The following is a 14,308-nucleotide window of genomic DNA, read 5'->3' on the forward strand; positions in this document are numbered from 1 at the left end:
TATTGGATGCAGGCTTTATACGACCCAGCGTGTCTTCATGGGGAGCACCCATGTTGTTCGTAAAGAAGAAGGATGGATCTCTGTGATTATGTATTAATTATCGCAGATTGAACCAAGTGACGGTAAAGAACAAGTATCCTTTGTCCAGGATAGATGACCTATTTGATCAGTTGAAGGGGGCAAAGTATTTCTTGAAGATTGACTTACAGTCGGAGTATCACCAGTTGCGCGTCAGGGATGAGGACGTGCAGAAGATGGCCTTCAGGACTAGTTTTGGACACTATGAATTTCTCATGATGTCGTCCGGCCTTATGAACACACTGGCCGTGTTCATGGACCTAATATACTCTAAGAGTCGGGAAGAACACGAGAAACACCCGCGAGTAGTATTGGATACTCTGATGAAGAACCAGTTGTTTGCACAATACAAGAAGTGTGACTTCTGGAAAGAGGAAGTCAAGTTCCTTGGACATGTGGTGTCCAAGGAAGAGATAGCCGTGGACATTGGTAAGGTAGCCGCAGTTCAGGACTGGGAGCAGCCCGGTTCGGTTATTGAGGTGAGGAGTTTTTTTGGGCTGGCAGGTTATTATCGACAATTCATTTGGGACTTCTCCAAGATAGCCAGACCTTTATCTTAGTTGACTCGGAAGGATCTTAAGTTCGCCTGGAATGAAAAGGCAGAGGCAGCTTTTCAGGAGTTGAAAGACAAGTTGACGTCCGCCCCTATGCTAGTATTGCCAGAGCAAGGGGTCAAGTATACGATATACACGGATGCATCTCGCGTCGGTTTGGGCGGTGTTTTGATACAGAAGGACAGGGTTATTACTTACCTATCGTGACAGTTGTGGAAATACGAGGAAAACTGCCCTACGCACGACCTGGAGTTCACGACCGTCATCTTTGCTTTGAAGATCTAGAGACATTACCTCTACGGAGAGGAGTTCGAGCTCTTTTGCGACCACAAGAGCCTCAGATACATATTCACTTAGCGGGACCTGAATATGAGGCAGTGGCGATGGATGGAAACCTTGAAGGACTTTAAGTTCGAAGTTTCCTACCATCCGGGCAAGACTAACCTTATGGCTAACGCATTGAGCTGCAAGAAGACCATAAAGTTTACGGCTTCCGCTAATAGTGGTAGAATGGGGTATGGTAGAGTTCGTGCGAGACTTCGAATAGAAGCTCACCGTGGAGGAGCCGTTCAAGAGCGTCGTGCACGTTCATGTGCGGCCACTTATTGATGATAGGATCATTGAAGCCCAGAAGGGTGATGGATGATTGTCTGAGCTTCGAGAGCAGGCTAGTGGCAATAAGGACGCTGAGTGGAGAGTTGGTACGGATGGGGTCTTACGTTACTATGGCCGCCTATGCGTCCCAAATCTTGACGATCTGAGGCAGGAAGTTCTTAAGGCTGTACATAATTCGAAGATGGCGATGCACCTTGAAAATACGAAGATGTATCGCGATATGAAGAGATCGTACTGGTGGGACAACATGAAGGCCCACATAGCAGATTACGTGTCCTGTTGTCTCACATGCCAGCAGGTTAAGGCAGAGCATCGTCGACCTCTTGGACTTCTTCAGCCCATGCTCATAGCTGAATGGATGTGAGATTTCATCTCTATAGACTTTATCTCGGGACTGCCGAAGACGAGGAAAGGGTTATGATTCCATATGGGTGATCGTGAATCGGTTGACAAAATCGGCTCACTTTCTCCTGATTAAAGTTTCGAACTTAGCAGACGCGTTGGCCAGACTGTACATCAAGGAGATTGTGCGTCTGCATGGAGTTCCCTTGGAGATCGTGTCAGACCGAGACACGTGATTCACATCTATCTTTTGGACTTGCATCCATGAAGTAATGGTTGCGAAATTGAAGTTCAGTACCGCATTCCACCCACAGACTGATGGGCAGACGGAACGGGTGAATCAGATTTTGGAAGATATGTTGTGAGCTTGTGTGCTTGATTTCAAGGACAGTTGGGATGACTGTCTCCCATATGCAGAGTGTGCTTATAACAATAATTTCCATGCGAATATTAGTATGACTCCCTATGAGGCCTTGTATGGGCACCCGTGTAGAGCGTCGTATTTCTGGGCAGAGGTTGGCGAGAAGAGCTTGATTGGCCCAGAGTTAGTTCAGGCGACCTCAGAGAAGATCGACATTATCAGGCGCCGGCTTCTAGCAGCACAGAGCAGACAAGAGCTATGCCGATACGAGGCGGTGGCATCTAGAGTTCGAGGTTGGGGACCATGTGTTCCTTAAAGTTTGCCCCATGAAGGGAGTCCTTCGGTTTGGCAAGAAGGGGAAGCTTACACCGCGATTCATTGGCCCATTTCAGATACTTGATCGAGTGGGTGTGGTGGCATATCGCCTTACCTTGTCCACACCACTTGCGGGCGTTCACAACGTATTTCATGTATCTATGCTGGAGAAATACGTTCCCGATTCTCCCATATTATCAGATGGGAGTAGGTACAGTTGAGCGAAGACGCTACTTATGTATTGAGACCGATGTGTGTCCTGGCAGGAAGGAACAGGCACTGCGTAGCAAGGTTATCCCACTTGTGAAAGTGCTGTGGACGCACCACACCGAAGAAGAGGCTACTTGGGAAACAGAAGCTGAGGTTTGAAAGAACTACCCTCAGATTCTCAAGGAGTATGAAAATGTACTAATTTTGAGGATGAAATTTTTTCTTAAGGGGGATAGATTGTACGTCTTAGAAAAATCCGTACAGAGGCCCAAGTACTACCTCAAGCAGAAATCACACAAGACCAAATCCTTTAGAAATTAAGCGAGAATTAACCAGTGCTAAACTAACTTATCTGTGAAATTAACACTAATCACTTTAAATATGATTTGCAAGACCTAAACCGTACAGAATCATTACCATTACATTACCTTAAAACTTAGGATTAATCTCAAGTCTCAGTTGCTCTTGGGAGCACATCGAAACTCCGTATCAGACCTAGACTGCACGTCGAAAGTCTGATAACTATGAAACTATACGAATATGACCGCCTCGTTGGACTTGACAACCATCCCACAACTTGAGCCCGGAGCGAAGTGTGCGAGAAACGCGAATATCTTTAAGAAATAAACCCAAACTTAAGTAAACTGAGTCGTTCACTTGCAAGTCCAAATATAATGATTCAGATAGTCAGAACTTGACCCAATTACACCCTCGGATCAGAAAAAAATTTCCAACACATGTCACTACACTAGTGGCCATGATCGAGCGCCGATGACCGTTGAACTGAAACTGGTCCGCCACGGTTGATCTGTAAATCTGATTGTACTAAAAACTTAGACTGACTTAGATCCAATGTCAGGGAGCTTAAGTCTGACCGCACACAGAAGAAGGGCCACTAGAAGTGCTCCGTTGGACTGAAACAGACGCTCTTTGGATATAACCTAAGTATACCTTGGCCCTGGGGCCATTTCCATCAGACCTGGGCCTATATAAAGGCCTAAACCCATGTCTCTCTCACCACATACGAATTTTCAAACCCTAGAAAAGAGAGAGAAAAGAGAAGGAGAAAGGGAGAAGAAATGAGTGAGAGTGGGAGTTAGTTGCCGGGATCTTTCCCTGACGCTCCACGTACTTAACCACAATTTCTGTATCGCTATTCCAGCAATTTCAATGTCGTTCTTAGGTAAGAAAAGCCTAACCCTAATCTGTTTTAGGGTTTCAAATAGTGTAAGTGATGAAATAACTAACCTATTTCATACTGTAGGTTACCGTTGCGCCGTAGACAAAAACTCGGTGTAAAACTGAGTTCGATACTTGTTTACCAGTGAAAGGTGTTGACTATAAATATTTAGGTTATGGTTTTCAGGGTTTTCAATGTCAGTTAATGATTTATGACTAACTTGAATGCTATCACATTCTTAGATGCGATGTTTCCCGCACTTTACACACATATATGAACTATGTTGAATATAGTGAAATTCATGTGTTTGTTGATATGCTTGAATGAATATGAAATTATGATTCATGCTTGCCATGACTATTAATTGTAAATGCATAATCGTTGTATACATGACATCTCCTTATGAAAGGATTTGCTATAACATGTGTTTTAATTAAGTTATTATATGTGTGTAATATGTGTAGTCTAAGTGTTTGACAAAATGACTGAATGAGTAAATGCTTGTTTAATGGTATGACATAAGGACGTTGAGACAGGATCCTCAACCCCCTTATCTATACTTATAGTTTCCTTATGTAACCTATCTACTATTACGTGATTTGTAATGAAATGCCTATGTGTGTTGGCATGTACACTATGTGTTTGTTAAAATGCTCAAATAAGATTTCTATGTGGATTGATTATTACATGCTGTTCTCGACTATCACATGTGAAATGAATTGTTTAGAGTGTGTTTGGGACTATGGTATAGTCCAGGCAATCGGTAACAGGTTCTGAGTTGGTGGTTGAGGTTGTTTCACCACACTGGACGTGTTCGATGAATCCGAGTCGTACTTGGGTTGTCGTCAGTGGTTAGGCCACGCGGAGTGCTTTTGCACTCCATGTTGATCGGCTCGACGTGCACTCGTACCAGTCGAGCTCGTCAAGTAACCTGATTGACCTGATGTATGTTCACCATGTATGGATGCTATTGCTTGAATCTAAAGTACCAAACTCACCAGTAAAAATCATGTTAACCTTGGTACCTCGATCCGCTAAGACTTATGAGCCTGACATGGTGGTATGGGACACTGTGGTCGAGCTGTCGGCTTACGTTGGGGTGACGAGCCTCCCCGTAGTGACCAGTGAGCAACCCAAACTCGTGAGCCGAATACGGTGGTATGAGACACTGTATTCGAGCTGTTGGCCTATGTCTAGGTGACGAGCCATTCGTAGTGACCTCGAGCATACTCTAAGACTGCGCTGAGGTGACGTGCCTCGCCATAGTAAACAAGAGTATAAACCAGGCATGCATCGAGGTGACGAGCCCTTTGTAGCGACCTGTAACTGCAACATCGTATGAGACTGGGTAGGACTGACGACCCTAGAATGGATCATTGTTTCCCAATCCTGCTGTATGAAAAGGCCTAATAAAAATTTGGTAATCACGCTCATGCACCGCATTGCATGTGCCGTTTGGCGTTGGGTAGAGCACTGAGGAAGTGACTGATATGCCGCGACCGTGAGATGAAGATCGCAGAGGAAGTGCAGGGGAGGGCATGCATCATTATTTCATATCATTCTTACATTAATAAGAGTACTTTGGACTTGATTGTTGGATTGCGTTATCATTACTGCTTGACTGAATTGATAACATGTTAACCTTTCCTTTATTGTTCCATTGAGTTGATCACTCACTCCCACGTTACGGGACAGTGTTTTAAAAACCAAACAGACCCTGTTGTAGTTTCAAATGATGGCGCAGCCTGCGAGGTGGAGCCAGACTTTGAGGATGATGAGGAGGCATTCTCATATATACAGTATTTAGACGGGTTCCTATAAGCCGTTCTGTTCGACAAGGCTTCAGGGCTTATACTTGTAGTGGACCATCACTTTTTGATATTTTGTCTTTTGAAACAATACTTGTAACTATTTGACCTGGCAATGCGTTCATACTTTGGGGACCTACAATGGTTTATACATTTTATGCACTTATCACAGTCTTCCGCTTGCGTAAATTCAACTATCCTTGGAGTATGATTTGCTGATTTAGCTTAATCTCATTCATGTTTTATGCACTACCATGGACAACATTAAATCATCATTATCTATGTTGTATAAGTGATGCGTTGGAACTCGGGAGTTGGGTACCTACTTGACCTGCGATTTTCAGGGCGTTACACACAGAGAGAGAGAGAGAGAGAGAGAGAGAGAGAGAGAGAGAGTGCGGAGATCTTGTGGAGGGGAATCTGGGAGTTGAAGTGGATGTAATCACCAGGTGCCGAAGAGACGCCTTTCATTGCTACTCCTGTAATTTCCTCATCGCTACTCCTGCAATTCTCCGTTCATCTCTCTCTCTCTCTCTCTGATTTTTGTTTTTAACACTGACAGATGTATAGAGAGAGGGGGTGCACGAGATTGGTCCAGATGAGAGGAAAGGAACAGAGAGAGAGAGAGAGAGAGAGGAAAGAAGAGAGAGAGAGAGAGAGAGAGGAAAGGAGACGTTGAGAGAGGGAGAAGGAGTCGTTGGGTCAAAGCAGGTAGGTGCACTTTCAATGCAGCTATGTTTCCACCACCCTCTCCCAAATTCGAGCTGGATTCGATCCAAGTCGAGTCGAGCTGGGGTAAGCTCGAAGTCGGCTCGAACTTGTTTTCAAGCTCCAAAAATTAGCTCGACTCGGTTCGAACTCAGCTTCGATTCGAGTTGAGTTGAGCTTTTTTGAGTCGAGTCGAGCGAGCCAACCGAGCTAGCTCGGTTCGTGTACAACCCTTGATGGAAGACAACCTTTGCATTAAAGGTCTAGTTAAACTATTCATCATTTTTCATACATATTTGCCCATCTAATAAAGTAGACCAGCATGATTCTCATGCCATGTTATCTTTGTCATTGGACCAACCTTTTACATGACTTGGACGTCCTACAAGTGTGACACTTTATCACATACAATATTAATATGTTAAACTAAACCTACAATAATGATATTTTAGTATGTGAATAAAAACCACACTCAACGAATTATCTTACCAATGTGGATATGCTATTGCAAGAGGTCAATAGCCTCATCAATATCGTCCCAACAGTCTAATTTCCACATTATGCTCGACTCATAATAGGCCCTATGATTTAGTGGGACTAGATCTCTATGCATATATACTAATCTCTAGGAATTATGTGATCTATTTTAATTAATAATAATAAAGAAACAATTACTTAATGGTTTCAATGGAATGAATAATAAACAATAAACTTTTTTTAATCAAATAATAAATTGTTGCAAATAACTATATATGAAAACTTAATTAAAATCTCATCATACTCATGCATGATTCTAAAAAAATGGTGCCCTCTGAGGGTTTCTTTTCCTTCGGTTGCAAGACACCGATAACTTGAGCTTGTGATTATATTCCATTGCTGCCATCTACAATTAAAGTATAACAATCTCATATATGAGAAATCATATTATGCTAAGTATCATTAGTAAAGAACTATAATTTTATGTAATAAAAATACTACTTACTTTGCACTTTATTGAGCAAAATCTATAAAGTGAATCATTCAAAGCCCAACTGCAAATCTCACACTTGTGATGCCTACCACACTTCCAAAATTTCTTGCGCGGCCTTTCCTTCAAAAAGATATTGTGGCCATGGTTCCAAGAGAAAGTTTGAATATAAGTAATATCGAGTAGCTTTTTAATTCTCTCTGCACGAATAGATGGTTCATGGCTCGTCCTTTGAATCTGTAACAAAATCATTATTAAAAATTATAATTTAAAACTAAAGACAAGTTTGATATAAATAGTTTGAGTCGATTCGAACTCAGTTGGACCCAACATGGATTAATATCATGTGTCATAAAATTTGTGGGGGAGCCAAGCTTAGGTGAGTTGTTATAGACTTGCCGAGTAAGGCCCAAATCAGCCTAAGTTAAGCCGAGTGACTTGACCCATTAAGAATTTTCGTGATTTCCTGTGTTTTTAATTCTAGCAAGTGGGGCCAGTGTTTTGACAATCCAAATCATTTGTATGCTATGGATTTTCGTGGATGGACTAAGCTTCAAAAAAAATTAATTTAAAATATCCTAGCCACTATTGTTGGGGATTTTTTTCAATTTAGTGTAAAACATTACAGAAAAAAGTTCTTAATATATGTTGCTTAACCATTCTAAGAAGTTTTTAGGGTATGCTCCATCTAACATGTGGATTAATAAATCAATGGTTTGGATTACTATACCTTGTGGAACATCTTTTAAAACTACATAGAGGGAGTGACTCGGTCCAACTTGGCTTGTCTTGTATCATTCAACTTTTAGGGCTTGTTTGTTTCACCAATTACCACAATAATGTAAAGATAATATGTGATGATTATAAATTACTTTATTTGTCTCTTAATAACATTTAAATTGAATGTTAATTTCTTGTTTGGTTTATCGGTGGTAACATCCTTATGATGACACTTTTACATTACTTTAATATCAAATTATCACTAAAATGCATCGATATTTCTATATAGATTTAAGATTTTCACAATAATACCATGACAAGTCCAATTATTATAAATTCCTTTACCTATCTCCTAAATGCACATGCATTTGACTGACGATTCTCATGTTTGGTTTGGAGATGATAAAATCATAATGATGACACATTTTTTCCCCCAATTATTAGAGTAATTCGCAAAGCAAACATGCTCTTAAAACTAAATGAGTTAATATAAGGCGGCGTATGGTCTGGAATGTCAAAAGATGTATTTTTTAGATTACCAATTCTATATATATCAGACCATAGTTCATTTATTTAAATCATGTAAGACTTTTATTAAGCGGGGCTCCACTTGATCATTGGTTTTGATATGATTGTTGATTACTTGAATTGAGCTGATATGATTGTTGATTACTTGAATTGAGCATACTAAAGGCCCCACTGTGGTTGTGATCAATACAAATAAGTTGGGATGGAATGCTTGGACTGCTACCTGTATACAGTAATCCAAATGGGCATGGACTATATTTAGTAGTAGACTTTTGAGAAATGAGTAGTTATGATATGTTAAACTACTCCAAAGCCTTTTTTCTATAAATAGAGGTCCTCTCACGTGTATAGAAAATCTAATCTCATTGTAGGGGTTTTTAGTCAATCTACTATTATTCAGGTAAAAATTTAAGGTTTTGTGATCTCCATAATTGATGTATAAATGATTCATTAGTTCACAATTAAATTTAATAGATCAATCATAAGACGCCAGCCATGATGATGCATAAAACATCTCTTAGATTGAAGATCCCAACACTTTAGTTTATGGCTTTTTTTAGTGTTTATTCATATGCCATAATTAAGGGATGGTAACTCCCTTCAGAAATTTTTTAGTATGTACCATTCAAAAGTGGGGTCGATTATATCTACATTCGCTAATACACCAAATTCAAGCTATAGAGAATTACTCACCTGTAGAGATTGATGGTCGTTATGGTTAGGTAGGCATGAGATACAAAAGGCTTCTCCCATGCAATTTATGCAGTAATACTTGTTGTATTTGGCATGATGTTGACAATATGCATAAAATTCGGTCTTAAGCAACGGCTCTAACCATGTGGGCATTATGTTGCTTCCCATAATCCTAAATAATATTTTTTAAAAAATGACATCAAAGTACTGAAAGAAATTAAAAGTACTTATGTAGACAAACAACTACAATAAGGAGCAAATTTCTTCAGGTGGGGTTAACACTGAGTTTAGCCAGGCCACGACCATGGCCCCTCGATTTATTTGTTGTATATCCACTCAATCTATTAATTTTACCAGGTTGTTTTAGGACATATTCCCAAAAATCAAGCAGATCCAAATCTCAGGCAGACCACACCATGAAAAATAATGATGATTAAATGCCCACCATTAAAACTTTCCTCTGGCAATCATAATGTATATTTGCCATCCAACATAGTGACAAGGTTACATAGATTAGGATGGAGGAAAAACAAAACAAATACTAGCATGATGCAAAGTTTTTGTCGCCCATAAGTTCTAATAGTCCATCATCATAATGTTTCCTGTTGTGTCCAACTCAAATTTGGATTTGCTTAATTTTTGGCCCCTTATCCTAAAATGAGTTGGAAGAACAAATTGACAACATAGATATACAACACATACGTCAAGATGCACCCCATGGTCAAGACCTATCCGAACTCAGTGTTACCTCGACAATCTATAATAATAGTATGGGTTGTAACTATCCACAAGTCCACATATATAGAGGCGTTGAGGGGTATGGATTGCTCGGAGACCATGGTGACTTGACTCTATAGGGCCTACTGTGATGTATGTGTTTTATCCATGTTATCCACCCATTTTGCTAACTCATTTTATAACATGATAAAACAATGAAGTAGATCCAAAGCTCAAGTAGACCACAACACCGGAAATGAAGGGGATTGAATGCATATAGTTGAAAACTTCTTTTGGGCAGCAAAACTTTTGGATCTAGATGATATTTGTGTTTTCCATTCATTCATATCTGTCCTTACCAACAGGTAGGATGGAAAATAAACATCATGGTGAGCCATAGGAAGGTTTCAACAGTGAACGTCATTATTTCCACTATTTCCTGTGGTGTAGTCCACTTGAGCATTGGATCTGCCTTATATTTGGGATCATGCACTGAAATGAGATGGAAAAATAGATGGACAGTGTGGATAAACACAAACATTATGGTGGGCCCCATAGAGTCGGGTGATCTAGTCTGCGGGCAATCTGCATCCAGCTTTGAGATACCCCTTTTATTTCCTAATTTAAATCTTAGTCACACTAACCTGTCATATGTTCCTTTGCAAACTCCTTACAATCAAACTAATATCTCATAACTAAAAACATTGGTGTAGCTATGCACATGAATAAAAGGGCCTGCCTACCACTTTTGTGGGGAGAACGAGTGAAGTACTTATGTCTGGCCTTAACCCAAACATCATACCAACCCAATATTAAGTGGACTTCGCAAGAGTGAAAATGTAAAATCATGCCTAAAATTAACACGACACACTTGAATTTTAGAGCATTGTGAATTTTGGATCATCCCTTCATCTCGGGTATTCACATAAGTTGTCATATATGAACCATGTAGGTTCCACAATCAACTATTAATGGTGGGTGTCCCATCCCGGCTCTTCCCTACAGTGTGGTCTAAACCTACCTAAGTTTTTGCCTGGCCTTATTTTTGTGACTCAGATTTGATAATGACCCGATATTGGTCAGTACTGGAAAAGCTATGTGGGCCCCACTATTATGTATATGTTTTATCCACACCGTTCATCAATTTGCCATCTTATTTTAGGGCATGAGCCCAAAATGAGGTTGATCCATAGCGCAAGTGGACCACACCACAAGAAGCAGTGGGATAATGATACCCACAGTTGAACCTTTTCAGGGCCTACCATAATGTTTATTTGCCATTCAACCTATTAAAAATTTCGCATCAACGTGGATGAAGTGAAACATGAAAATAAATTAGATCAAAAGCTCAAGTGGAACACACGAGAGGAGAAATTGGGGATTCAGTGAGAACCATTGAAACATTCTTGTGGCTATAAAATTTATTTTCAGGCTATCTTTTTGTATTTTCACTTCATCCCAATGTTAATAGCCTTACAAACGGTTTGGATGGCATATAAATATCAAGGTGGAACCTTAGGAAAGTTTCATTGGTAGGCATTTCTTTCCCTAACTTTCCCTCCTGTGTTGCCCCCTCATTTTTTGGTTTGCAGCATGTCATAAAACGAGCTCGGAAAACGGATGGACGGGGTAGATTTCTTACAAATATGTCGGTGGGCCCTACCCAACGTCGTTGGGCAGTAACTTCCTGCGAAAGGCTTTGGAAGGAAATCCGCCTCATGCACTGCTGCGTAGTGTGACCCTTTTTTCGAGAACGGATGGGCAACTCCCATCGCCAATAGCCAATGGCTAGTGGTCGGTGCTATGTGGGGCCACCATGATGTATGTGTTTCATCCATGCCGTTTATCTATTTTTTTAGATCATTTTATGGTATGATCCCAACAATGAGATATATCCCAATCTCAAGTGAACCATATTATAGGAAACAATGTTGATTGAACGTCGACCATTAAATTTTTTTTGGCAAGCCGATCTTTGTTTTTTCCCCTCATCTAGGTCTTTATGACCTAATCAATAGATTGGATGTCAAATAAACAGTACAGTGGACCTTAGGAGGATTTTAACGGTGGATATCCAATCACTATTGTTTTCCTGTGCTGTGGTCCACATGAGATTTATATCCCTCCAATTTTTAGGATTAAGCTAAAAATGATCTGTAAAAATGGATGAACGGAATGGATGAAACACATACATTATGATGGGGCCCACAGAGCACCGACCACTTGCCATGGGCTAGTGGCAGGGAGTAGCCAATCCGTTTCCCCTTTCTTCTAGTGTTCTTATTGCTTTAATAATAACATATTAAATTGCTAAAATATCGCGTCGAGTCAATCGAAGACTCGGTTGAGTCTTCAAGTTGACCCGACTTTGCTATACATTGAGTTGGATCGACTTTTTGAGCTATGGTTTCTGCTCACTATATCAATGTCTCAGATCTCCCACACGTGCAGATCAAGCTGAGAGTAGGACTGAAGTAGGTACTTTTGCTAATAAGGTTGCCAATAGCCAGGTTAACCCTCTGCCCAGGTCTGTTCAAAGCCGAGCCCACCAAGTAAAACCTAGTCAAACCCGGACCATACCATGATGGGACCAAACTAAACAGGCTGGATCACAGCCTGTAATGATTATTTACAACCTATGCCTGAGTCTTTAGCCAAAGCCCGGCCATCATCGTTGGATTCTAGCTGTAGCCAAGGCCGTAAGCCTGACGGGCCACCCCGGCACACTGACACCAATACAAGCAAGCAACCAATTAATGAGAAAGAGGGTAAAATCTACTCAAAATACGTACCTCTTCCTTCCTTCCGCCAGAGAGAAAGCTACAGCAATTATGTGTTAGTGAAAAAGAGTGGAAGTTTACAAAAATAAAAATAAAAATCGTACCTCTTCCTTCTTTTAGGAAGAAAAAGCTACAAGAATAACTCCTCAAGAGAGTGTGTTGTAGCGGGGAATTATACAATGTGGCACATATGTTTGACTATTTCTGTTATATGCCCTTCCATGCGCTTGTGGGTTTTGCAGAAATTCTGTTAAAGAGCCGTGAAAACGTTATGTGCGCGGATGGGAATTGCGTCGTACCTCCTCTCTGTCGACGAACGGATAGATCTGTTGGGGCTTACCTCGATCTATCTTTTTATCCACGCCGTACATTCATTTTCTCATATCATTTTAAGGCATTATTTGAAAATTCAGGTAAATCCAACCTCAAGTAGACCACATGAAATAGTAAGCTTAGCTTGCATTAAATGCAAGATTCATATATGGCGTGGTCTACTTTAGGATAGGATCTGCCTGATTTTAGGCTCATACGTTAAAATTATCTGAGACAAGGAATGGCCGGCGTGGATAAACACATACATCACGGTGCCCCCCACAGATATGCCGGTTCGTGGCTAAAGACCGGTCGGGGTAGGATGCAATCGATGTCTTATGGGCGCTGCTTTGGTGGATCCCTTGACTGTGGGACTCACAATGATGTATGTGTCTTACATCGATGACGTCCATCCTGTTTTGAACCTTATTTTAGAGCAGGATCCAAAAAATGAATTAGATAAAAAACTCAGGTGGACCACAACGCAGGAAACAGTGGTGATTGACTATTAAAATTTTTTTATGGGACACAAAAGGTCTAGATCAAGCTGAAATTTGTGTGGTTCCTTCATCCATGCCTTTGTAACCTTATCAACAGATTGGATGGAAGATAAAAATTTCAGTGGCCCTCAAAAAGCTTTTAATGGTAGATATTCAGTCACCGTGGTTTTCTGTGGTGTGGCCCACCTGAGATTCATATCTACTTCATTTTCGTAATCATGCCCTCAAATGATATGTCAAAATGGATGACTTCGTAGATGTAAGGTGCATACATCAATCAAGGTGGGCCCACAGTTAGGGATCCACCAACCTGGGTGGATCTGGCCATCCACCGAAGCCGCACCGGGAATTGTCTACAACCCCCGTTTTACAAACATGCGAGAAACCGACTCGGACTGTGTAGGGTAGCACATCAGAGCGCACGATCGGTGCTAGAAAAGCTCCGTAGCCCCGCCATGATGTATGTGTTTGATCCATGTCGTCCATCTATTTTGGTAGCTCATTTTAATGCATGAGCCTAAAAATAAAGCAAAATCAAATCTTAGGTGGGCCACATTACAGGAAACAGTGGCAATTGAACACTCACCATTAAAACCATGTAACCTGTTGCTTAGGTCACACAGACCTCGATGAAGGAAACCACAGGTATCAGCACTTTTTAGCATATGAGAAGTTTTTAGTGATCGGGTTTCAATCACCACTGTTTCGTGTGGTGTGGTCCACCTAAGATTTGAATCGGCCTCCTATTTTGGGATCATGCCCTCAAATAAGCAGTCAAAATGGATGAACGCGTGGATAAAACACATACAATATGGTGGCCCACAGATCTTTTCAGTACCGGTCAGTACGGACCCAATCGAAGTCCCATCAGGACGGAAACGGATTAGCTACTCCCCATGCCATCATCAGCCAATGGCTGG

Source organism: Magnolia sinica, chromosome 12 (assembly GCF_029962835.1).
Source record: "Magnolia sinica isolate HGM2019 chromosome 12, MsV1, whole genome shotgun sequence".
In the NCBI taxonomy this organism is placed as follows: domain Eukaryota; kingdom Viridiplantae; phylum Streptophyta; class Magnoliopsida; order Magnoliales; family Magnoliaceae; genus Magnolia; species Magnolia sinica.